The sequence below is a fragment of the Atractosteus spatula genome, chromosome 2 (assembly GCF_055471065.1).
Source record: "Atractosteus spatula isolate fAtrSpa1 chromosome 2, fAtrSpa1.hap1, whole genome shotgun sequence".
Lineage (NCBI taxonomy): Eukaryota > Metazoa > Chordata > Actinopteri > Semionotiformes > Lepisosteidae > Atractosteus > Atractosteus spatula.
In genome coordinates this window covers 40761738-40787155 of record NC_142707.1, presented here as the reverse complement: position 1 = coordinate 40787155, position 25418 = coordinate 40761738, and the positions used below count along the sequence as shown (strand labels likewise).

Below are 25418 nucleotides of genomic sequence, written 5' to 3'. Positions count from 1 at the left end.
CTTTAAATCGTGCAGTCATGGCATTTTGAAGTAGCGAATAATTTTTGTGAGATACTGTACACAAACTCCTCCACACATTCAAAGTAAAAAAAAAACAAAAAGAAAAAAGTGAAGGCATGATATGAAAGAATAATGAATAAGTCATGATAATGCTTTGCTGTGGTGAACATAAATTAAATTCAGTGCACCTCAACAAGCCACACAATTAGTTGGGTGGCCTCTATGAGCAGTAATAGCCTTCTGGAATCATGTAAATTGCAATCTCTGCAAGGTCCCTCAGTCAGGTAGTGAATTTCAAGCAAAGTTTCTTGGACTTCGTGATTGAATCTTTCAAAGCAAGTCAGGCATAAAGTCATTGAAAATCCTCACTTGACCATCAAGAAATGGAAAGTGCTTTATACCACCCAAACACAGCCTAGACCAGTCCCTCAAAATAGAACAGCTGGCCAAGGAGGAAACTGTTGAGGGATGCCACAGCGAGGGCACTCTCAATTTTGAAATAGCATATTTCAATAGCTGAGATTGGAGAAAATGTGCATCAGTCAACAAAATTCTGGTCACTCTGTAAAGAGGTCTGTATGAAATCTCAATCTCGTATCCTGTGTGGAATTTGCGACAAAGCCTCTGCGAGGTCCTGCATAAATGTAGTAAAAAATGCTGTGGTCAGACAAGATAAAATTATGACGTTTGGTCTAAATCCCAAGTGTTACTTTTGGTGCAAGCCCAGTACGCCATATTTCCTAGTTACTGCCACCACAGCTGTCAAGCATGGTGGTAGAAACAGATACAGGCAACACCTAGAGGAAAACCTGTTCTAGTCTGACAAAGACTTAAAACTAGGGGGGAAATTCACCTTTCAGTGGTGGAAAAACATAAGGCCAAAGCTACATTGGAATTGTTTAAAAATATGAAAGTGAATTCCCTTAAGTGGCCCAGTCAGAGACTTGAATCCTATTGCGAATGTGTGGAAGTACTTGAAAACAGCTGTCTATAAGACATCCAGAAGAAACATGGAAGGGCAATTTTTTGCCAAGATGTTTTTTTTTTTTACACCCAGTTGCACCAGGCAGGAGTGCAAGTTGGTAGAGACGTACCCAAAAAGATTTGTAGCTGTGATTGCTGCCAAAGTATTCTTCAGTTTGAGCATCTGAGTAAAATATTAATTTAAAAAAATGTATATGCACCCTTTTGTAATTTAACTACAGATTTACCTAAACGTCTGGAAACCACGCTTTAATCACAAAAGGTGCAGCAGACAATTGCTGTAAACAACACAATGAAACATATTTTTTCCCAGTAAGCATGGAGTTATTTTTGTGATAAGCTACATCAGAGAATGAGCTAGCAGTCTTGGTACAACTTTTGATACAGATTTTGTGACAACATTTTTTTGTTGTATAATTAGTTGCACAGTATTTGGGTTTTGTAATGGCATAGTGCTTGTCAGGTAGCATTATTGTACACTTTGGTAATGTCTTGCATGCCCTTGTTAAGTCATGGCACGCCACTGGTAGTTGAAAATTGTATTCTTTCAACAGATAGCTTCTTTTATTTAGTGTCTGTATAGAATGATAGAGCTGTAAAAGTGTCACCTAAGTTTTCATTTTGGAGGGCTCCTATCATGTAGCATTTATATCTGTGATAATTTGCTGATTTTTGTTCTTTTTAAACACTTCAGAACTCTCACCTTCAAAGACAGACACAGAGCTGACTGGGTGAAAGTTAGTAAGAGTGTGAATAGCAGGGTCTCACCTTGAAGACTGTAATGAGAAGCTAATACAATCTTAACTGTTTTTTTAAACTACATCCGTGCTATCTAGCTGAGCAGTTCTTCTTGTGAGGCTACAGCGTTCCTTCATATACTGCACATCAGAATATGAATATACACCATTGCAAGCTTATATACAAGATGGGAGATGGAAAAATAACTAGTTAGTCCAATCAGAAAAATGATGTAAAAGTGATGTATTTTGGCTGTACATTCATAATCTAGGAAACATTACAAAGGACTTTTACAGCTCTAAGAGATTTTCAGACAAGTGATCCATATTTTGTTTTCTGTTAATAACTCCTATAATTTTCAGCAACAATAATGCTAAAATTCCCACAAACTGTAGCAGTAAAGTTTTTGTATTAGTATTTGATATAATTGCTTCTTATAACGAAATTTTGTGAAAGGTTAATTTTGAGTGAAATCGCTATAAGTAGTCATTATAAGTAATGGTAGCTTGCTAAAAGTGTTCTAACTGCTGCCAACCTTTATTTACAAGAAATGCACATTTAATGGTGTGCCCTAGTCTCTTCACAATAATTTGAAAATATTTATACAGAATAAAAACAAGTTTAATGTTTGAATCTCTAGAGTTATTCTTTTTCAACTTTGCCATGGTCAAAGGAAAGTAATTTGAAATAATTTAAAGTGCCATGTGAACTTCTTGTGCTTCTATAGAATAAAAACTATTGATATCTCAGTGTGCTAGGTAAATTGAACTGTAGTTGGTTATGAAAATAAGGTGATCCTTTTCAAACATAATAGAAATGTCTGGTGATTTAAAAGTGCATGTTTCTGAGGTTATGTGAATTTTGCTGAACTGCCAAAAATCTTATAGTATATAAACTGTAATATTTGATGTCAGTTGCCCTCTTTTTAAAAAAATTCCTGGACTTAATTTAATGTAGCTGCATTTTTGGACCAAGGTGTGAAACTTGAGAGCTAAGCGATTGCATACCATCATGGATGCTGGCTGGAAGATGATCTTGGGGTGTTTTACTTTGAAACAGTATTTCAAGATGGATTCAAGCATTTGTTTGACCAGGCAGCCCGCCTGCCTGTATACAACTGTGGGAAACCCTGGTGCTATTTAGCCTATTTTAATGTCTTTGACAGTGTAATGAATTATAATTGTCTGTGTAATTGTCTGCCAGTCATGCAGATGTTGGATTTCTTTGTCACTGCAAGTCTGAGGATGTAAAGTAGTGCAGCAAGGTTTTAAGAGACTTGAAACTGACATCCACGAGAGGTTCACTCACTAGGAGATGTGCAGCAGGCCACTTATTGTATCTATGGTTAATCTGTCTCGTGTCTTTGTTCTTTTTTTTATAATTTTACTTCTGAAAATATATTCACAGGAGGCATATGAGTGAAGGCAAACAAGATTGTCAAGGGCAAAGCCCAGTTGCCTCCAAAATCCTTGAAAATTGAGGTACAAGACACTTTCGCAAGTTGCATACACATACATTTCTCAAAGAGTCCTAGCAGGTTCGTTAGCAGAAGATGCTTCTAATGGTCATCAACGAGGTGGAGTAAATCTGTATTCTCCCAATCCACCATTTGTTGTTGTCTAGAAGCAGTTATAGTAGCAGAGAGGGAGGAAGGGACCATGAGCTTTATTTTATGCCAATGGAGGTATTCCATATGACTGAGAGCTAGGTAATACAAAAATGGTTTCCATTCTTCTAGATTTAGAGATGATCACTCATGAGGAAGCTGTCTTGGCAAACTTGAGTTTGACATGGTTTTAAGTAAACGGTTAAATCACCAAGCCAGTTGTCTGGCAGCAGTCTAGATGTCTCTGTAGGATCCAGCTGATTGAGTGTTGCTATTGCAACATAGTTTCTTCTCATGTATTACAGAAGTTGGTCCTTTCTCTCTGAATTGAAGTCATCACTAACTTTTTACTTTGACAAATCTCATTGAGATTAGTGAACTTTGGAAGACTCCACTCAAGGAAAAGTAGTCAGGGAAAAGTGATGCATCAAGAGATTTGTAAGTTTTTTCTTCTGTGTCTTTCAGCCACTGTGAAGTAAAAAACAGGAAGAGAGCATCCCTCTGACAAGACGCATGTTTAACAACTTGTAATAGAGGCAAGCTGAGAAGGCTTGTACAGATTGTAGGGTTCAACATGACAAACTTCAAACTTGGGCAAAGGAGTTTGCACACAATAGTTTTAAACATCTTTTGTTAAAGCCTCACACCTACTAGCCTTGTTACTGGCCATTGAAGTAGTTATACATCTTTCTTTTCCTGATAATCGGACATTATGTTTGTGATTGTTTTCTGATCTTAACATGGTTGGCATTTGGTGATTACAATGAGGTCCAAGTGGTGGTTATAGAAATGGCCGATGGAGCATCCAGTATCACTTTGAGAACATCCATATCTGTGTGAAGTGGTGAATGTGTGTAAGGAGACTGAAATGTATGTCTTTCCTACCAGAGAAGCTTATCTGATACTTTACAATGTCAGGAGTCAATCATTTTTTTGTCATGAAATACTTGTCTTTGTTCTGGAGATCCACGTTCTAAAATGTACTGCTGATTCACAAAACAAAAGCCCTGAAAACAGATGTTGTCCATGACCGGGATCATTGCACTGCTGTTTTAATCTGCTATTAACAACATTAATTACACCTTCATTAGTTCAGACAAGGACAGTTTTTAGTTATTTCTTGTTTCAGAGTTAAGCATGTTCTTGGTCTGCCAGCAGCGTGTGATTATTTTTAGACAATCTGTTTTCAGTTTTGAAATCTGTTTTCTTATATCAATAATTCATGTGTTTAAGATCTCTGACTTATGGCAGCAGGTAAACCTATATTTGCTTCTGTGTAGCTTTTATAAATGTTTAAGCACAAAAGTGGGACATTCTTAGTAATTTGAGAATTCTTAACCTGTATTCAAACATGCTGTTTTATTTGCTTCATGGAGCTCTATAGAGTTTCAAAATTTACTGTTGGAAAGACTGATTAACAATCCCATAATCTTTACTGCTACTCACTAGGATGAATGAGTGTTTCAGTAAGCTGTGAAAATTGTATAAAATATGAGTAGTTTAATGCAAATAATAATTGACTAAAGTTTCAAAATTAAGTTGTATGTCTTGTATTTCAATAGAAAAAATCTTTAAGAATCCTTCACCTCAACAATGTTACTTGCCTTTTGTCACATTTTTACTTTCAGTTCAAAGCTGATAGTGCTTCATTTGTAAGTGTGGTTTCTCTGGCTTTGTTTTGTTGCTGGTTGGGTTAACACTGTAGCTGCAGTATTCAAGAATACTGGTTTAGGCACTTCAGTGCTTTCTTACTCCCACAAAGCGCTTCCTGTTGTGATCAGAGTGCAGCTTTTTTTTTCTAATACAGAATTAAGAATCAGTTTAAACTCCTGTGGAAGGAAGTGTAATATGTGAAAATGTTTTCCCTAAGCACTTACTAGATGTAATTTAAATAAAGGAAAAAGGAAAATTTATAGTAAAGTATTGTAAAGATTATGAAAAGATCAGTAATGGGCATTTTATATGTATTTGACTAACAAAATGTGTACTAAAGAACAATAGTACACAAATTTCATGAATTTTGGGAGATTTAATATTACATGGAGGCCTGTTTAGTTTCTCTCATTTGAAGAGTTTTCTCACTTTTTGACACTTGAGGGTGATTACAATCCTGTTTTTAAAATTTAAGTTCTGCGTCTTCATGTTTTAGTCATAATGTGCGTTTTCATGCATTTACCAGTAATTATGCTGCTTTTGCACACTTCATTAATTGTAAGCTGCAACAGGCCAAATATAACACCGTTTTTGAGAACCGTTTACAATCGAAAGTGTAGGTGTTGACCTTTTTGGTTAAGTTTTGTCCCAGTGCAATCGCTCAATGCATCTGTTTGTCATTGTACAAATTAAGAATTATGTGCTGACCAAAGAAAGTAATATGCTGTGAAGGATTGCCAGAATCAACAGTGTGTTCCTATGTTCTTGCCATTTTGTGATTTGAATGATTCCTATTTAGGTATTTATTGTCCTCATGTGCTGCTGTATTGAGCATTTATGAGATTTTGAGACATTTTAAATGAGGTTTTAAAGTAAATTCCCTTGAGAATTAAATTTCAACAGCAGTGGTGTCAAATGCTTCATTCATTGGACTTGGACCTTTTTGATCTGTGCACATGGAACCTGCTGTTTTCAAACACTGAAATGTTCACCTATTACGTTAAAAAGAGGGAAATATTGCCGTCTTGAATGTCTGGGCCCCTGGATTTTATTCCTGGGGTGCTTTCTGCATGGTGTTTGTATTTTATCCCTGTGCTTCAATGGGTTTCCTCCAGTCAATAGACTATAATAAGATAATGTCCACTGTTGTCATTTGTAAGACACTAAATGCAGTATTGAAGGAACTGATTACAAGTAACTTGTAATAATAAGGAAAGATTTGTTACTTTATCAGATAAGATCTTGACAACAGTAATCGCATACTTAAAAACTTGTAATTCTGTTACAGTTTTTATAACTTTTAGGATGCTAAAATATTGATATGGGATTACTTATGAGGAAAAAAGCACATGGGTAAAACACAAGCAGTCTGGGATGTGATTTAAGTTTACCCAGTTTACAATCTGGCTCCTTTGTGTCCATCTCTGTATGTCCTTAAGTAGGAAATTTAAAAAATAATCTAATGCTAAATCTTTAGATTTTAAATCTGTAAGTCTTAAGTACCAAGCACTAATTCACTCAGATCACCTTGAATATACAGAGCCAGGGGGTTGTTTCTGTGAAAGTCTCTGTTCTCTTCCACTCATCCAATTTTGTGAAGATTTTTTGTTACTGCTGCTCTATTTTTACCCTCCTGGAAACATTTCACATATGGTTTTGCACCTATTTGCACTTTTGTTACTGTATATAATGCTATACAGTATGTTTCTTGTTTTTGTGTACTGTATTTAAAGTTTTTTCATTAAAAAAAATCTAAAGTCGCTGAAGTTAATTTGGTCTTGTTACTCTGTCCCAGTCTTCAGCGTAATGCCTTGTTTTTTTGAAATCTTAAAGGCTCTATAAAAAGATTAAGGAACCACTTGTAATGAGGTTGATTCCTGTACATCACAAAAGATAATCTTATATACAGTGTTTCTGTTTTGTCTTCCATTGTCACAATGCTTTGCTGCTGAACACAACAAAGTTGCTATTAAAGGGGAACTGCAGTCCCAGTTTCTCAGACTGGTTATTAAATCTTGGTAACAAAATAAATTCATTGACGTTATAGGAAAAAAAATAGAAATTTTGAATTAAGCACAAAATGGCAAGGTTTGTAAAAGTCCCTTAAGTTGCAACTTACTTTCGAGTTCCCGTGATTGCGACGCAAGGCGGCCCTTCCTTCTCACTGTGCTCTGTAATGAATAATGCAGCTTCTGCAGCAGACCCGTAGAATTGTTCCGACGTGATCTGCAGAGTTAACAAGTAAGTAGTATTTGTTGGGAAAACTTCTCGAAATCAAAAGCAATATTTCCGTTGGATTAAAAGAGGTGTATTCACGAGCCTGCTTGTTTACAATATCATAGGGCCGTACACATCGCCTATACCAGATACCAGATATCTGGTATACCAGATTTATACCACATACCAGATTTTTTAATGTAAATTGGAGGTTTTACAAGTTAATGTGTACACTTTTATTGTGGTTTGAAATGCACTCATCAATGCTGATTCTTTGTAACTTGGAAATATGAAAATAGCATTGCAGTTCCCCTTTAAGAGATTCTGGACGATTCTGATTTTAACAGTACTTGTCAACATTTCCAAATCAAGAAAGTACTAGGAATCTCATAAAATAAATGAATGAAAGATATAGAACTGACATTATTGAACTGAAAATATTAGTTAATTTAAAACCTCAACATTCTGCCCTCATCATGTTGTATATACAGCTGGAAAGCAGGAAAAATGCTTAGGTGTAGGGTTATTGTTCATTGTTCAATGTAAACCTTTTTAAATGCCTTACGGTGTCTTGGTAACCGTTGTGATGCTTAACCTTAAAGTGTAATAGAGCAGTGAACAAGCAGACCCAAGAATCATATTTTTAAAATAAATTGTATGGAAGTACGAAATTACTAATTATTTAGTAATTTCTGAAATGGGGTAATATAATCATAATCCATAAGAATGTTATGGATTTCAGAATCCTTTCAAAATTATGCAGTATATAATTTTGTAAAATGCTGCTAATGAATCTTCTAAGGGCTATAAATGCTTGATTTGTGTATGTGTATAAAGGAGTTATTTGAACACTATGGACCTGCTGTAAAAAAGATCAGTATAGTCTCATTTACTTATATTTACATTTAATGGACTTATAGGTTTTCTTAATTCCTATGAGTCTTCAAGTCTCTTTTTTGTGGTTTTCTTGTCAGTGAGTTATCTTGTCTGTGGACTTGTACAGTAGCAACCAAGATGATTATTTTGCTATAGCTTTTTCTCTGAACTCTTGCAGCTGTTTTAACTACTTTTCATTGCCTGTGAAAAAGGAACTGAATCGACTTCTTTTCATTTGAACTGAAATGGCATTGGCTTGTATTTAAACTTGTTATACACGATATATGTAAACACTGGCTGCAGTCAAGTTAGTCCCAACCTGGATTTTTCAAAAGAAGACAACAGTCATTTATATTTCTGTAGTATCTACTCGGTTCAAGGTGCTTATACAGGAATGCAGAAGTGATACTGCGTATGCTAAGGGGAAATAAAAAATAATTAATGGTAAAGTGCACTCCTAAGAAACATAACAAATGCTAGGAAATGTAAAATATGAAAGGTTTGACATTAAAGCTAAATTATTATTCGTCTAATAAGAAGTAATACACAGCAGAATAATCTTGATATGAATCGCCAAGCAGAGATTACTTCCACTCCCGCTATTAACTATGACACAGTTCTTTTATACCGCAGTGTCTTTGTGAAGCACGGATTACTGAACAGAAGTGCCATTCAAGCCGTGTTAAGTACGTGGGAGGAACTCTGTGCCTATCTGGGGACATACTGTAAGATGCAGCATGTATAGGATGTACAGTAGATACCCCCAGTGATGTGCATGCTAGGACATTTTTGTGACGTGATGAATGTACTTTTGGCTTGTGCCAACACACAATGCGATTGTAGTTTACTTCTTAGTCCAGGGGAAAAGAGGGAGAGAAATAAACAAGCCCTGCAATCTGATCCACTAAATCAGAATTTCCACAAATTCCTTTATTTTAAAATGAGCAGACTGTCCCATGTGGAAGTTGTTTGCATTTTGAGGGAAGAGTAAGGAGCCAAAGAAGCACAATGATGACTGAACTGAGCGATATGGCAAAGGAAGCAAGCAGCCATTGTGGTGGTGGTCGGGGCCTTCCTTCCCATATAAGGGAAAAACTCAAGACGGCCGCCTTTGTGCTGAACTGAACTCCTGGTTACATTAACTTAAGTCTGAGGTGGAGACAGCTGTCTTTTCCCAGTTTATTGTTTTTTTTTCATGTTTTCTCTTGAATATAACCACTACTGTGAGTTATTTTTTATGTTCTGTGATTTGTCTCCAGTTTTTGCCAAATCCAATAATGATGTTTTCTGGTGTTATTTTGCTGTAGGTTGACGTTGCATAGTGACTAAGCTTTTGAAAACAGACAAAATTGCAACTTGGAATTACATTGGCCACTGCTGGTACTTGGATTTTATCAAAGTGATATATTTGTAAAGTATACTGTTAATTTTATTTGGATTTTTCTTTTGCAATTGAAACCAAACGCTTTGACATAATTGTGCTGAATGAGGGATGCCACAATATTAAAGGTTTTTCCGATTACTGTTATTATAGCACATTTGATTAGAACAATTACATTTTTATATCATTAGCTAAATCAAATATTACAGTTTGTTTATCCTTTAATTTGAGCACTGGCGCTTGTCCCCGACTTCTGCAAATGAGAGAATATCCTTGTCTCCATCCATTATCAGACAGCCACTTATTCCTGGCAAAGTTCATGGACACAGAACAGAACCCTGGATGGGATACAGCATCTGCTGACAACCTGCTTGAACACGATGAGAATCCTATACAGATGCAGCCTGGAATTGAACCCGGGACCCTGTGTTACTGAAATTGTTACATTCACCCAGAAATGTTTTCCAAAACTGTTTAAGCTGATTAGTTTGGGTATTTTCATAATTGTTAAATTACCATTTCATGTACATAAGCACACTTACAGCTCCTTGTTTTAATTACCACCAGCATACATGTAGCTCTCAAGTCATTTAGTCTCTAAATTAACATTCAGAGGTACTTTAAAAACAGTTTGACTTTTTAAGTTTTCCAATTGCTGTTTGCTACTAATGAGCCTAAAACCTGCTTCATGTGAATAATGCTTTACAGAGTATCTCTTTCTAAAACCTTTATTTTAGGCAGGCAATACTGCTGTAGTTCAAGACATCGTTTTTCTGTCTTATGTCAGGTGACTGTTATTTTGAGAGTAATGTGCAGAGCAGCTAAACAAAACCTTGCTGACCAAAAAGTGAGTGGACATATTTTGTTGAACCATATAGAGCTAATTAAGCATAGTTATTATGGCTAAGGCATTTACAGCAGTGATCAGGTTTGCAGTATTTATTTATAAACTGATATACATTTACCTCAAGCTAAGATGATCTTTTTGCATTTTGAAACTTTGAATCACCACTCAACTGACTATATAGGTCATACCTATGCATCCAAGACATGTTAGACTAAGGTGTTTTAAAACTAATTCTTTTGGAGGGAAAATATTAATTTTAATAGTCTTATACAGACATGCAACGTATTGAAGAAACGTTAAAATGTCATAGAAGATGATTGCATTAAATAAAATGCATCTGCTAACAACAAACACAACTCCTTTAACTTTAATCTTTAAGATTTGTTGTGCCTTACTGATGTTGCTTCTTTAAAGTGCTTAGTGGTGTTCTCTTGTGTGCTGCTGACCTTGGAGACGACAGTAGCTCTGTACATATGACCAGTTGTCCTCTCATCTTTGATAGTCTGACTCTAGACATTTCTTTTAAAACAAACAAAATGCCCACGTGATTATTCCAAAAATAATACCATGTCGTAGGTTTCGTTTATTTTGTTGTGGTGGAAAAATTTTTTCCCCTCTATGCTCTCTACCATTTTGTACTATAGTACAGGAACATAACATTGTTGACCATTTAGTGAGACGCACAAGATGAATAATCTCAGGAATAGAAAATCAGTTGACTAAAGTTTCTACACAGAATGAAAGTTCTTAAGTACCATAAGTTAAGTTTAAGTGGCAGTTTGAGCTTGTGTTTATATTTTAGCTTTTCAAATTAAGATGTGACCGATATAATTTTAAATTATATTTAAAATTTATAATACAATGGTCAGATGTTATCAAGTGAAATTTTTTAGAGTGATATAGCTCTCTAGTTTTACAACTATCCTACTGTACTGTACTTCATGCATTATGTTATAATTAAAGTAAAATTTCTTAGTTTAGAGTATTATTTAATGGAAATTTATCTGGTGGATAATGTTAGGTCCACCATTGTAATAGCATATTTTATTTGGATCTTTGTTTTCTTATTTGTAAAGGATTTCTAGTGGAGTGAGCTGCGTTCTTGCAGTCTTAAAAACGGTACATAGAAGGAGATGAACCATAACCCTCAATGTTGCTGAATTTGTGAGTCAAATACTGGACAAAATAACGATTATGGATGTTCAGTAGTTTAACACTTCTTAGGCAGCAATTTAAACCATTTAGTATCTTAAATGTTTGATGCAATGGGAAGAATTTTATAAGTTTGTCAGGAAATTTGAAAGTGTTGAAATGAGAGAGAACTTGTGGTGGGGGGGGGGAAGCATTGTTAAATGTTGGTTATGCAACACATGCCTTCTGCATTCAGTTTCTTAATGTTGTAAGACATGGATTATACATAACACTGCTATAGTTGGAGTGAAGTTTGATGTCCACTGATGTATGTTCTGTAGTTAAGCTCAGATGTAGCAGATCTTTATTTTAGGATTCCAGTATACTGTACATTTGCAAGCAAACTAAATAATGGGAGAAAGCTTGTGATCAATAAACCAAAATAAAAGTGTAGTGGGACACATTGCCTACTTCTTAAAACTTAGGAGTTTTAAAATATCTTTCAGTACATATACAGTATAGAAAAAAAATAAACCTTTCAAACTGCTAGAGAGTGTGTCCAGTTGTGTTGCTTCATTTGGTACAAAAAAACTCAGCAGTCATGTTTTTTTTTACTTCTAATTTCATGTTGAGTAAGCTATTTCTGTGTTTGCAGTGGGCACTTTGTCTTCATAAGAAAATGTATAATGTGTTTTGAAAGAAACTGGTGACTTTACATTTACCACTCCTTGCATGTTTTACATCAGTGTTTAATGATAGCATTTGAGTCACAGAGAAATGCTTTGGGAAATTATTACCTTGAAGAATGAAAGAATGTAAAGCATGAGTCAGGCTGTTATTACATAGTGCTCCCATCCTTTCAAAAGAAAGTATTTCTTCCAGACGTGGGTTTTGTAATACTGTTATGCACATCACTAAATCGCTTAATACATTTTTTCTTAACTTTTACAGGACCAATGTGATTATTTTGTTAATGTACTATGAACGTGATGTTGGAGTCAATACTGTAACTCTGCAACTATTAATTACTGAATAAATGTACTATTTTCGGACTGGTTTTGTTGCCGATATTTAAATATTACATGAATCAGTTAATTAAGCTTTATTTACATGTATATACTCATTGTAACAATCTTATCATCGAAATGTTGTTCATACAATTAATGGATTACATATTTCCTTTGTGTTTTTACTAATAAAAATGAATACAGTTCTGAAATGGTTCTCTCAAGTTGTTTGATAACTGGTGGTGACAATTGAGAGGTTAGTCTGGACTGTGAACTTCAGACAGTGATGGACAGAATCTTGGCTGTCTTTGGCCAAACTATGCCTCTATGCATATTTTGGAGAGTATCTGCAGTCTGTCTCCTGTGTAGGTAGTCATGTTTGAGTGATAAGGAATTGGTGATTCTATGAATAAAACACATTAAAGAAAATGAGTAAAGTGAAAGAGCAGCTTAATGAAGGCTCTCGAGTCTCATCAGTACTGTCACTGGGTATTGATAGTCTTGTGGACACTGCAATAGATAACAGCTAGTGTTTTATGTACACCCTCAGAATTTGTTTCTTTACATTTTGGCAACATCTGTACTGCACTTGGAGAGGCATAGTGACCGGACCCCCGACTAGCCATTTATGTTCTTAAATACTGAAGACACTACTTTAAGAGTTAGCATAAGTAAGAGGAGTAGGACATCTCTCATGGTGTTTTTACAACCTTGTGGATTCACTGTGAAGGCTCTGGCTAATCCCTTCCCTACCAGTCACATTCAGCTAGTGACCTAAACTAGGGTCTCCGGTGAACAAATGCACTTCTGTGCTATCCTTATTCTGAGTCAGTGAATTTTTATATAATTGATAAAATCTAGCTTTACAATTACATGTATGTGATCAGATGTAATATAGTTAGTTAAATTATTTAGTTTTGTTGATCAATGGTTCTCAACCCTGGTTTTGGTACGTGACAACATTTGCTGGTTTTCATTCTAGCTAGGCTCTAAATCACCATAGCTAATTCCTCTCCCCTCTTTTGTTCTTCTGTGTTTAATCTTAGCTGTCTGCCCTGTCTTTCTCACACCTGAAGAAGGCTTCACAGCCGGAATGTTGCGTTTTCTGTCTGCTCTTTTCAGCATGTAATAAACCTATTACTTGTTCCTTTGTAGACTCCGCATGCTGACGCAGCTACCTACCTGAACTACTTTATAGCTAACGTATACCCTTAAATGATCTAATTGCTTGTTTTGTCTTTTATTTGCTTCTGCACTCAGTTTGGAGTTTTAAAATGCCCAATGCTTTGGTCCATTTCCTGCAATTTCAACATATAGAACATTACTGGTGGCGTATTAGTATAATTCTAAATTTATTTTATTTAATCTAATAGTGAAATCTGAAATTGCTCATATATAAATTTAGCCCAACTAGTCTGCTTGTTAGTAAATAATTGATCAAAGGGTCTAATCAGCCATTTCTAAAAAAAAAAACTAAGGTATCAGTTTCAACAATATACTGTAAGTAGTTTCTCCTGTTCGTGGTTTTAAATTAGCTTCAGAGTAGTTTCCACTTGTGTGCTCTGTTTTGTGTTTCATTGTTCATTATGAAGACATCTGCTTGGTGCTTGTTCGAGTTTAATGCCTTTGAGAATTCTGAATTCTAGTTTCAGGTTGTTTTCATAGTCTTCTGTGGTGAAGACTGAAAAAGTTCAGTTCCTTCAGCCTGTCAGTGTAGGACATTTCCTTAAGTACTGGAAACAGTGGTCCAGGCTCCTGTAGTTCTCCAAAAATTGTACACTATAGTCAGGGAATACTGAGCATTACACAGTATGTTTATTTCTCCAGCACATTTTTGCAATGGAGTACTAACCAAGTGGCAGGCTTTTACAATTTATTGTTATGTTTATGGCACCACATTTACAGCTATATATTTACAAAACTGACTTACCAATTTCCTACCTTCCACAGGCATAGAAAAAACATAAATTGCCTGAACACAAAAACACCTTTAATTGGCAAAGAAAAAACTGATGTTTTGTTCAACACAAAGTACTGTAATTCACCCAAAAGTATGCCAGCATATTTTTGAATAAAGTTCATGTTGCACGCATTTGTCAGACTTTGCTGACTTGACGCAATGTGTGTACTGGACTAGGCTTTTTATTTACCTGCCGGCCCCAGTTCAGCTCCTCCGAGATTGTCATTTGTATCCACAATACCCAAAGGGAATTAAATGCACTTGTAATGACTATGCCACATTTGAGTGCCAGCATTACTAGAAGCAATTGGAGGACACAAAAGCTATAGAATACATTCATTGATCAAAATGGATGCTCTTGGTGGATAATGGGTTTAAACAGTGGTGTCGTTCGTGTCCCAGCATAATGTGTACTCCATTAATTATGCATAATACCTCAATATATATGTATAGTTCTGCTTTAGTACAATTTGATGCTAAACTCATTTGTTCTATTTTGATGCCTCCCAATGTGCTCCTTATATATAATGTGTTATGTATGTAAGCATAGGGAATTGCAAAAAGCATTTGATATAACATTTAAGCCATGATCAAAGAACAAACCACGTCTGTCCCTAGTCTAGTATTTGTACTCTATTCCCTACCTCCCAAAAAATAAATCGTTTGTTTATTATTTGAAAAGCCCTTTTCAGATATTCAGATGTTTTTTAATCCACGTTATTTTGTGTAAATCAAAAACCTTTTTCTGAAGCTTGTCTGTTCCATTTTCTAATGACTGTGTATCTTCTGGTGTACCCTTTTCCATTTGTTTCTTATATGCTTATTCTGTCATTTGCTGTTCTTATAACGGTTTTTACAGCTACTGTAAAGCGCTTTTAGATTCTGCTTTTAAAGGTGCTGTATAAAATAGTTTATTATTTCGTACAGTATACATTTAAGTTGATATTTTGGTCATTGATATTTTTATGATACATTTGGTGCTTTTGTTTCAGAGCTCTTAGGACCTAGGTTTGGTTCTGGACTGAGTCACCTTCTGAGTGGAATTTTCTCTGGTCACTTCTTTTTCCATTTATTTCCCATTCAGCTTAGGGTTAATGCATTAAATTGTTCCTCTGGGGTTTGCTCTGTTCCTGTTAGCTGACCAAATAGGAGATGCTATATTTTGCTCACAGGTGGCATGTGCAATAGACACTAACTGCATGGTCTTGGATCACTTATTTATAAGCCTTTACGACATATTTTGCACAGAACATCGATTCACTCATTGTAGTGCTTGATATAAGTTGTTTGACTTTTACTTAACATTATCACAATATTCATTAGTTTAGTTCAGTGCAATCTTCGCGGAGCTAGTGGTCTCGCTTCATTTAAAATTGACAACACTGCCGTGTTCAGGTTTCCTACTTTACAATCTACGTCCATACGTTTTACCCTTTTGTTTTTAATGCAAGTACTTAGCTAGATGAATGAGGATGTCATGCATTAGAAGGTCCCTTATATACTGTTTGATGTAGCTAGGGTCCAGAAAGTCATGGCATATAGCATAACCTTTGCAGGGAAACCTTTACCCATAAGAACAGTGTAAATATGTGACCATAAAGTGAGCAAACATGCACATGCACCTTAAAGAAGGATTTTTTTTTCCCCACAAGAATTAATGGAATAGAGTCGGGTTAGAGACTATTCCATTAATTAGTTAGTGTGTGTTTCACTTGTAGCTAGCCAAATACAGTACAGAGGGTCCTTTTATAAATACAGGTGCATTCCTAAAGCAACATAGCAAAGTAGCTTTGGGAAATGAATAACCATAAGGAATAATTCGCTTGAGATACTGTATGTCCCAAAATACAGCTCAGATGCACGTATATACATTAAATATACCTATAACCCATAACAGACACATCGAAATAGTGTCACCAACTCAAAACTTTGTTGGTTTTGACAAGACCACAATTCAACAAGTAATTTGCTTCAAGGTAGATTTTGTTTTCCAGACATAGTGAAGAGCACTAACTTTAAATGTACAGTATGAACAATCCTTTTCGTTTCTGGAATAAAATAATCCATGTACCACCTAAATTGCTGGTTTTTGGTAACTTGAAAAATGATGCAACAGCGGGGGAAATTTTATGTCGAGTTCCTCAATTCATCAACAACGTAAGTGCAAAATGACGTGTAGCAGGGTGATTTGTAATGGGGACTGGCTGCATAATTTTCACACGTCATAAAGAATTGCACTCGCCACAAACTCATGCAACATTACAGAATGTTAACATTATTCTAAATAACATAATAGCAATTATTATTTAATGCACAATAAAGTTTTCTATATTTACCACCTTGTAATCCTTACAGGTAAAAGCAGTTGTTTGTGTGCAGTGTAACAAAGTATGTTATGCAAGGTAAAGCTTACTATTACAGGGCTGAGCTTGTTTCAATTTAGGGGGTTATGTTGTTGTGCTGTGCATGTTTGAAAATTATTGAAATAATTACATGAGGTATTGCAAAGCATTCTGCCAACAACTGATGTATTTAGCCTTTGGAATATACTGCTGTAATATCACTTTGTTTATCTGGAAATGGATTGCCACTTTTTTGCCCTTGGTCTCCATTATTAGATAATTGTAGTTTCCCTAAGTCATAACACCTAGTGAAAGAAATCTGTGGTTCATTTGCTAAATCATAATGTCATTTCCATAATCATTGATAATTTTGAATTTTTATGTAGCAAAGATCTCATCTGCTACTATATAAGATGACTTTTAAAGCTTTTTAATTTGTACTAGAATAAAAAAAAACATGTAGGCAATTTCCTTCATTCATAGTGCAGTAATATACAGAAAGTAAGAATAGAGCAAAACATTGTCCATTCTGATGATTAAAATACATATACTGTATGTTGTTTTTAAAGTATGCTGTGTGTTGCTGAACTTTTTACAGCTGAAGGTCTATGATTTCTTCCAGTTTATGATGGTTTGCACAAAAGAGGAAAACATTTAATATTCTTTTTCATATATTCCATAGTATTTGGGGAGTTTATATGTTCTCCCTGCGTTTGTGTGGGTTTCCTTGAGGTGTTCGGGTTTTCTCCCTCAGTTCTGGTAATAGAAGCAAGACATCTGTTAAGTTCTGGTAAGACATTCTGATAAGATTACCCCACTTGTGTCTGTGTGTGTGCGCACTTTGCTGGCATCCATCTGGGGTGTATTCTGACTTGCACCCGTTGCTTTCCAGGATAGGCTCTGACTCCTCCACAATCCCTGCATTGGATAAAGTGTTCAGAAGAGCCTATAGGCTATTAGGCCTGTAGGCTATTTAATATTATGCAAGTTGAATGCACTAAATGTGCATCATTAGCTGCATGAGGTAGTGACAGTTATGTACTAAAGAAGCTGCAGTTGTATACATCTCAAAAACGGCTGCTGTATGTTAGGAGTCTGAGGAATCAACAGTATTCTCACAGACTGTTCAGGGTAGCTCTTGAAACTAAGGGTGGGCAATGCAATTAAATATAGACCTCTGTATTCGTTGTTAGACGTGACGCAATATTGTTATGAAGATTTAAGGAAAGACTACCAGCATTTGGTGCCTATGTTATGAAGGTTAGAAATGTATTTGCTTTTATTCTTTTCATCATTTTAGCTTTGTTAAAAAAAAAATCACCTTATAAAGTGTTTTGATGTCTAGAAAACACTACTAGTAGAACTGAGGAAAACTAAACAGTGCCTTCCAAAAGTCCAAACTTATTTTTACTGTATATTCTAGGAATTTGTATGTGTGATCATGAGGATAATAGGAAAAAGTGAAATGTAATACTTATTTTTGGAATACTTCCTTGTGCATATTTGACCATATGTTCAACATGAAAAACATGTTCAACAGAATTATTTCATTTAACTGTATGAATTGAGATACATTCACCTAAAGTATATTTTTGGGTTTAAACATCAGTGTTTGATTAAATATCCCTTTGAGGGCATTGGCTTATCCACTGTGACTTCTCATCTGTTCTGGAGTTGTTCAGACTACATTTTTTTTCCTAGACAAACTCAATTATAATTAAATCTAGGGGTTTACTGGATAATTTTCCCACTTTTCGCTTTGGTTGCATTGGCAATGTTTCTGGTCATTCCCATGCTACGTTAAGAAGTGGTGCCCAGATAAGCAAATCCTGAAGTATACTGGAGATAATATCAATGCACGATCCTATTTTAAAGATTGGCCTGGCCTCTCTGATAACTTGGGTTGTATTGCGATATGATTAATATTTCCGCCAATATTAATACTGTCGAGAAATTTCTATTGGCCAACTTCACAAGACCTCTCTCCCATAGTCCAATATCATGTAAAATCAGTGCTATTCTACATAGAATCTTTTCATGTTTAAGGGGGATTTGTCTGCAGTTCATACTTCTGATATTTTCTAACATTAAAAATTTAATTATTTAGAATTTCAGGATTTTAACATTTAGAATTTTTATAAAGGATAATTTCTTGAAAGTGGTTGCATAATTGGAAAGTTGAAGAACCAGCTTGTACAGTTTGATCATTATCAAAAGAACCATCAAATCTTTGTAACCTGTGCATATTTGGACATTTTTAAATTTCAACCAGAATCTAAACTAAATCCACTGTATTGAGGATCACTTGCAAGACACAGTAATGTAATTTATAGCTAGAAATGCATCTTGGAACCTGTAAAGGTAATTTTGCATATTTTAACTATTGTTTATGTATACTGAAAAATGTACCTTTCTTTACAACCCTACTGCACACTTTCCATAACTTAGGATTAAACTGACAGTTGCAGTCATCATGATAATACAGTATACAGGTGTTGGCAATACTTCAGCATTTAACTATTTTGAAGTTATTTTCTGAATGAATTCCTGGGCAATGTTTGCTTCTTCAGATTCGCATTTTAAGGTTACTGCCTAATGATGTCTTGCCCCAATCACAATGCTTTCATCACATTTATGTTGCTTTTTTCAGAGATCTTGACTCAGTACTTTCATGGCTTAATGTTTGGTAGTATTAGAAGGAGAGTATTTGTAAGTGCAGAAAACTGAATACCATCTCTATGCTAGTAGTTATTTATCTAATGGTTAAATTTAGGCCTTAGGTAAAGCTTAGTGTCCTTTGTAGTCTTTCAGGTGTACCTCACTGTGGAACAGTGGATTTGTGGTTAAAAAGGCCAAGTAATGAGCAGTATTTGTTTAAACAATATGGTGCCAAGCAATTGGTATGGCTTTCGTTTTTGGTGAAAGGTAGATTACTGTTTATTTGCATCTGAAAGTGAAATTTTGCTATATCTACTTCCTTCCTCTCTCATATTATCATGGGATTGCTTCAGTTTTATGGTTCATTGAACTTCTTTCTCCCCTAACCTTTCACTGAACTTAAGAGCATGGGTTTCACAACAGTTAAAGGAATGGGTCATAAAACTGACAGTTGTCATTGTGAAACAGAATTGTGTAGAAGTCTGGCTATTGCTGGGCAGTCTGAATCCAGGTAATGTTAAGCCTGTTTTTAACTCCTGGGCAAGGCTGAGGTTAATCCTTCTTGAAGATTGATAAAGAAGGACACTTGCTGTTTTCCTGTCCAATGAAGAGATTCCATCATTAGTTTTATACTGGAATGGAAGCGTTAACAGTACAGTTGTTTCAGCACAATGATCTTCATCTTTAAATAATTAAGGATTCTATAATTATTTCTAATACCCATGCGATTTGTCCCATTGGATTACAGCTGTTTGTATAATGTCCCCATCACCCTCTAGGACCATAACTTTGTTCTTTGGTTACATTTTTCCAAATATCAATCTTAGAAATGTTGCATTTCCTGAAAAACCTGATGGACATTTACACCAAATTTAGTTCTTACCAGTGTGTACTACGCCTTTATGAATTAGTCTGTAAATGATTCAGTGGCCCCCCAGTCATAACAGTCCAGTCAGACAAGCATCACCTGCTTAGTTATGAGAGCTGCTTCTAGCAACAACTTGTTTTTCCTTTAAATGTGGGGAAGTTCTAGCTAAATTCAAGCAGCCTGGGCCATCAGACTTCATATAACTTTTATTCCTTTGAGCTTTCCGATCAAAAGATTAAATTTGAGGAAGTGCATAGTATTGCTAATGTGCCATAATTCTTTACCAATTTGAACTTAAATCGTGTTGTCAGGGTAATTTGCTCAATACACTTCCCATTATAAAATGGCAGTGTTATTCATTTCAGAATGTCATTTATTTCTGTTTCATTTAGTTTGGGAGAGAGGTGCAGCATACATAATTGCAAAGCAAACTAGAAAGAGCTGTGTACTATTCCTTAAGTAATATCAAATGATTAAAGCAAGATTACTAGCTTGTAAGTACAACATTTGTTCTTGTATGTGATCAACATTTTAGATTCCTGTATTTTGTAACATTATCACCCAGCCATCTGCATGTACTGTATATAAACTGATAACGTATGGCTTAAAAAAGACTACCCTCCACACTGACTTGCTTGTTCATATTATTTATGAATTTGTACTAGTAACAATGGAGGAAACTTAACGACTTTGTGTTAGATTTTTATATTTAAACAGGCGTAAATAAACATACTGTAAGTGATAGTTTTATCATTAAGAAAAATCTTTTTCATTTAGAACACGGAAAGTAAACTGTTCTCTTCCTTTGGCACTTTTTATGTAATCAATTTAATAAAAAAAGAAAAAAATGGAGAAATGTTAGTAAGCAAGAAATGACCTTCATAATCTTAGAGATTCATGGGAGTCATGGGTATAAATAAATGTATCTAATTGGTAAGGAGAATTTATTTTCCAATTAAGCCTTCAACTCATCGCTTACGTAACAAATTTCCCATCTGGTAGCTTCATAGTCTCAATATTTTGATATTTAATGTTATTACCGGCAAAGCTTACCACACAAAAGGTTTCTGATCAGGAATCCTACTTTCAGATGCTTACATTCAGTACTTTGGTACATGTAATTTGTAATTGTATGTTGTATTCCAGATTTGGGAGATAGAGCTGCCTTTAGTTACTCATACTGTATAAACAATTTTTGTATGGATACTTTAAAAAATGAGCAATACTTAGTCACATTTTTAATTCAGTAAAAGAACAGAAAGATGCAAAGTGTGCACTTAAATGTAATGTATTTATATACAAAGGGTTAAAATACATTAATTTGCTCAAAATTATTCTAGATATTGCTGAATTATTGTGAAGTATAGGTACCACTTACACTGTTAGTTGTTTTTTTTTTTACCCTGTATTGGGTTAACCTAATTCTTAGTCATTTTGGTCTTCTGCTTTTTAACATTATCCAGTGGCACACTGATTGAACCATCTGAGTTAATATTTTCTTTCTTCAATGATTTTGTAGTGTTCAAATCAGCTCTTGTACATTTCAAATTTGAAAGATACAAGCAAAAGAGTACATTAAGCAACATTACACAGAAATTGCCCTAAGTAATTCTATGTGCTATAAAATATCCAGCATATACAGTTGATTATAAACTGATTTTTTTTCTCTAACCACAGAAATGTGCTGGTAAGTAAATACTCACATTTTAATACATTTAAGGTTCATTCAACTTCAGTAGGCTAATGCTTTTACCTGGGAATGAATAAAGATGATTAAACTCTTATTCCTGCTGTTTTATAAATGTGGCCACAAGACGTGCATCATACCCATAGAAAATGGACATGTTGTATATATCTAAGCTAATATTTTTTTTCTTTTACAGAAAGAAACGACAAGCCCATGTTATAAAACTAACCAAGACCTTAACACAAGTCCTTCTCCAGTAAGTGGAAAAAGGTAAAATTTTGAAAATGATAGTACTTTACTATATAGTAAATTCACAAAAAAAGATACTACGATTCCAGAAAAATGTCAATGCTTATCAAAAAAATTCAGAAAAAAATGGGAGCAATATGAATTTTTATTACATATTAAAATGGTTATGTATAGATAATTAATTCCCTCTCACGTTTGGGTATCTATGTAGTAGGGAGTTAATTGAATAATATCTATTTTTGTTAGAATGAAGGCTTTCTTTTTATTAAGGTTTTGTAATTGTGTATTTGGATTATAGGCGTAGAATTCTGGGCTTCTAGGCTTATTGGAAGTAGGACTCTGGAATGCACAGGTTGTGTATATGTGTAATTGGATATCTCTTGTATAGTTTTGTAAATTGTTAATTTTCTCCTGTCAGGTTGATTTATTTCTCTAACCCCAAAACTGGTCTGATGAATTAAAAAAACAAGTCACATTTTGATACATTATTTAAGGTGCACTCAGTAGGTTAATGTTTTTCATTCGACATGAATAACGATGAATGGTGTCAAATGCCATGTGTGCCTGTTAAATGCCATGGCAAAAAAGTATGATGGATAGTATGATAAGATGATGTCCTCTAGTATTGTGAAAGAGACTGCCCCTCAATGTACCTTGTGAATAAATGGAACACTCTTGAGTGTGATGTTGTCACTATGCAGTTTAGCCGTCTTGTAAGACAGTGGCCTGGCGACTGGGGATCTCTAATGTTCTCGTGGTATAATTGGTGGTACAGTATAAAGCCACCTTTTATAGTGGTTACAGGGTCTTGTTACAAGACAATGCATCTTTTGAAATCATCTAGGACATCTATAATGGGACAGAATTCACAGAATATCACCAGCAGTTGATGACCTGTGATTTTTCTCTTTTTGAAAAAAAAAGATTCTCACCTGGCTTGGTTAGAGTGTGAGTGGGGAAAACATTGAGCTGACTGCACCTACCTGTATGTATGTTTGCACGATGAAGACGCAACATTCTTTAAGACATACTCAACATTAAGTTATTGCAATTTTGACCTGTTGCTTTCACATAATTTTACAAGTGACTTTATTCTTTGAAGTAATATTTTCATATATTGTGTATATATACATTGAATGTGCATGTACCTAAGCAGATTAGACTTATTAAAACCCAGAAATGTGGCACAGTGATAAATCTTGATTTGCCACTTTTCGTCATGCGTATCTCAACAGCATGGTTGAGATTTTGTACGGGTATTACAGCTAGCTGAATATCAGTTGTTTTGGTCAGCACAGACCTTTACAATGTTGCTTCCCACTTAACATTTTCAGCACGGTTGGGTCTGGCTGAAATTGCATGTCTACGTATTTCATGTATAGAATGAGATGAAAACAGCAAAAATAGTCATGTTTATGGGATTGTTATTCCTGGTTATGGCCATGCACATTCAGTTACAGTGTCAGACAAGCATTCTTATCCTAAGTCTTGAGCAATTTTTTATTTCTTCAATAATTTGCGAGGCAAGCACAATCTCTTAATGATCCAGCAGAGTCTCAACATCTATGCATTTTAACATTTGCAAATACACTTCTACCTGATTCGGTCTGGCCAACAGGGGCTTGGATGAAACCAATCAGAAGGTTAACCTTTCAAATTAGTGGTGCTGCAGACTAGGATCTTGAGATGAATCTAGTTATTTAGTGAAGCTTTCTCTGCCCCCTGCCCAAGTACCTACTATCCAGCATCCGCATCTCAGCGTGGTCTTGTTTTTGTGTTATAACAAACGCTTGCAGTTCTTGGCAGAGTGGAGAATGACAAGATTTGCAGTCTCACAGACAGTTTTATTGCCCATTTCATTACAGTGGGGCATACTAATCACAGAGGCAGAAAGATGGAGGGATTTATGTTATTTTAACAGATTACTATAACTTAGTGATTAATGTTGTTTCTTTTAGTTGATAAATGTTTTTTTTTAAATAACTTAAAGCCACTGCATTAGACCTTTAGTTATCAAATAAGGGAGGGCTACGTATGTTGTTTAACCTACCTACTATATCCTGTAGTACTTTATGTAACGCTATAGAGGTGGACTTGGTTATATGCAGATTTGGCTATTCACAACAGTTCTCTGCACTGAACCTTCATGAATGTCAACACCCTACTGTATTTTATTTACCACAGTGTGAGCAAGAAGCACACGCATCTGCCACAAATAGGAAGAAATAGGGCATTAAACAAAAAGGTTGAACAAAGAAGCAGTCTTTTGTCACTTTCACTCTACCACATGCTTACCCGCACTAAAAATGGAACTGTCTGAATTCTTCACACATTCTTGCAATTCTGTATACTGAACATGAGACTGTACAGAGTGTACTGTGAAGGACAAATTATTCACAGAGTCTGGTGAAGGTTTTATTATGAGCTGCAGACCTGGCAAATTCTCTCCACTACGTATTTTCTGAATATTTAAAAAGGCAGGGCTCACTATGTTAGGAAGTGCAATTATCATCCGTTATTTGCATATCTTCATAAAACTGAAACACTTATAACTGATACTCTAGCAGAGAGACATTTCTGTAAGATTAGTGATTGATAAATAGCAACATCTGACCTTTACTCTCTAATGATGGCAGGATCAAAATTGCTTATAGCTTTCCATATTAAGCCAAGGTTAGCAGTGAAAACAACCTTAGCAGTACCATTTTGAAAATGGAGAAAGACCATACATAACTCAAGTGTCAAAGATTTGTTGTATCAAGCTATTTTTCTATTAAGAATAGTAAAAATGCAGTTTATTAATGGGATTGCTTTCAAGACATAGTGAAATGAGCTGTTTTCTTGTACACCAGTGCAATCATTTTTTGTGATTCATTCAATTCACAGTTAAGCTATACAGGAAATGTAAAAGCATTTAAAATTTTACCTTTTGCGCTTCAGCTCATGCCTTGTGTATGTTAACCGGTACACTAGAGACAGGAAACTGTAATGCATCTGCAGTATCCATCTAACACTGGTAACCACACAAAATAAAATGCTATTGTTTTCACATCCTCTTCTAGATGAAATAGTTAAGCTACATAGCAGTGAGTCCTCCATAACTCAGTTTGTGCTAATGGGTTTCTTATTATGTATATGTGCATACAGTACCTTTCAAAAGTATTCATCTCCTTCTAATGATGTCCCATTTTACCATTTTGTTGATTACAAATAT

General features: G+C 35.1%; 1 protein-coding gene across 4 annotated transcripts in view; it reads left to right on the top strand.

Annotated features, from left to right (window-relative positions):
* The window catches only part of fam49a (family with sequence similarity 49 member A), a 70654-nt gene that overhangs the window by 6774 nt on the left and 38462 nt on the right, over nt 1–25418 (top strand). For 2 of the 4 annotated variants that reach the window (XM_088934464.1, XM_088934462.1), the window contains exon 2: nt 22152–22225. The exons of 1 other annotated variant lie outside the window; for it this stretch is intronic. The gene's annotated coding sequence lies outside the window, so the exon portion shown is untranslated. The remainder of the gene's footprint in view (nt 1–22151; nt 22226–25418) is intronic. One more of the 4 variants, XM_088934465.1, reaches the window with a different exon arrangement.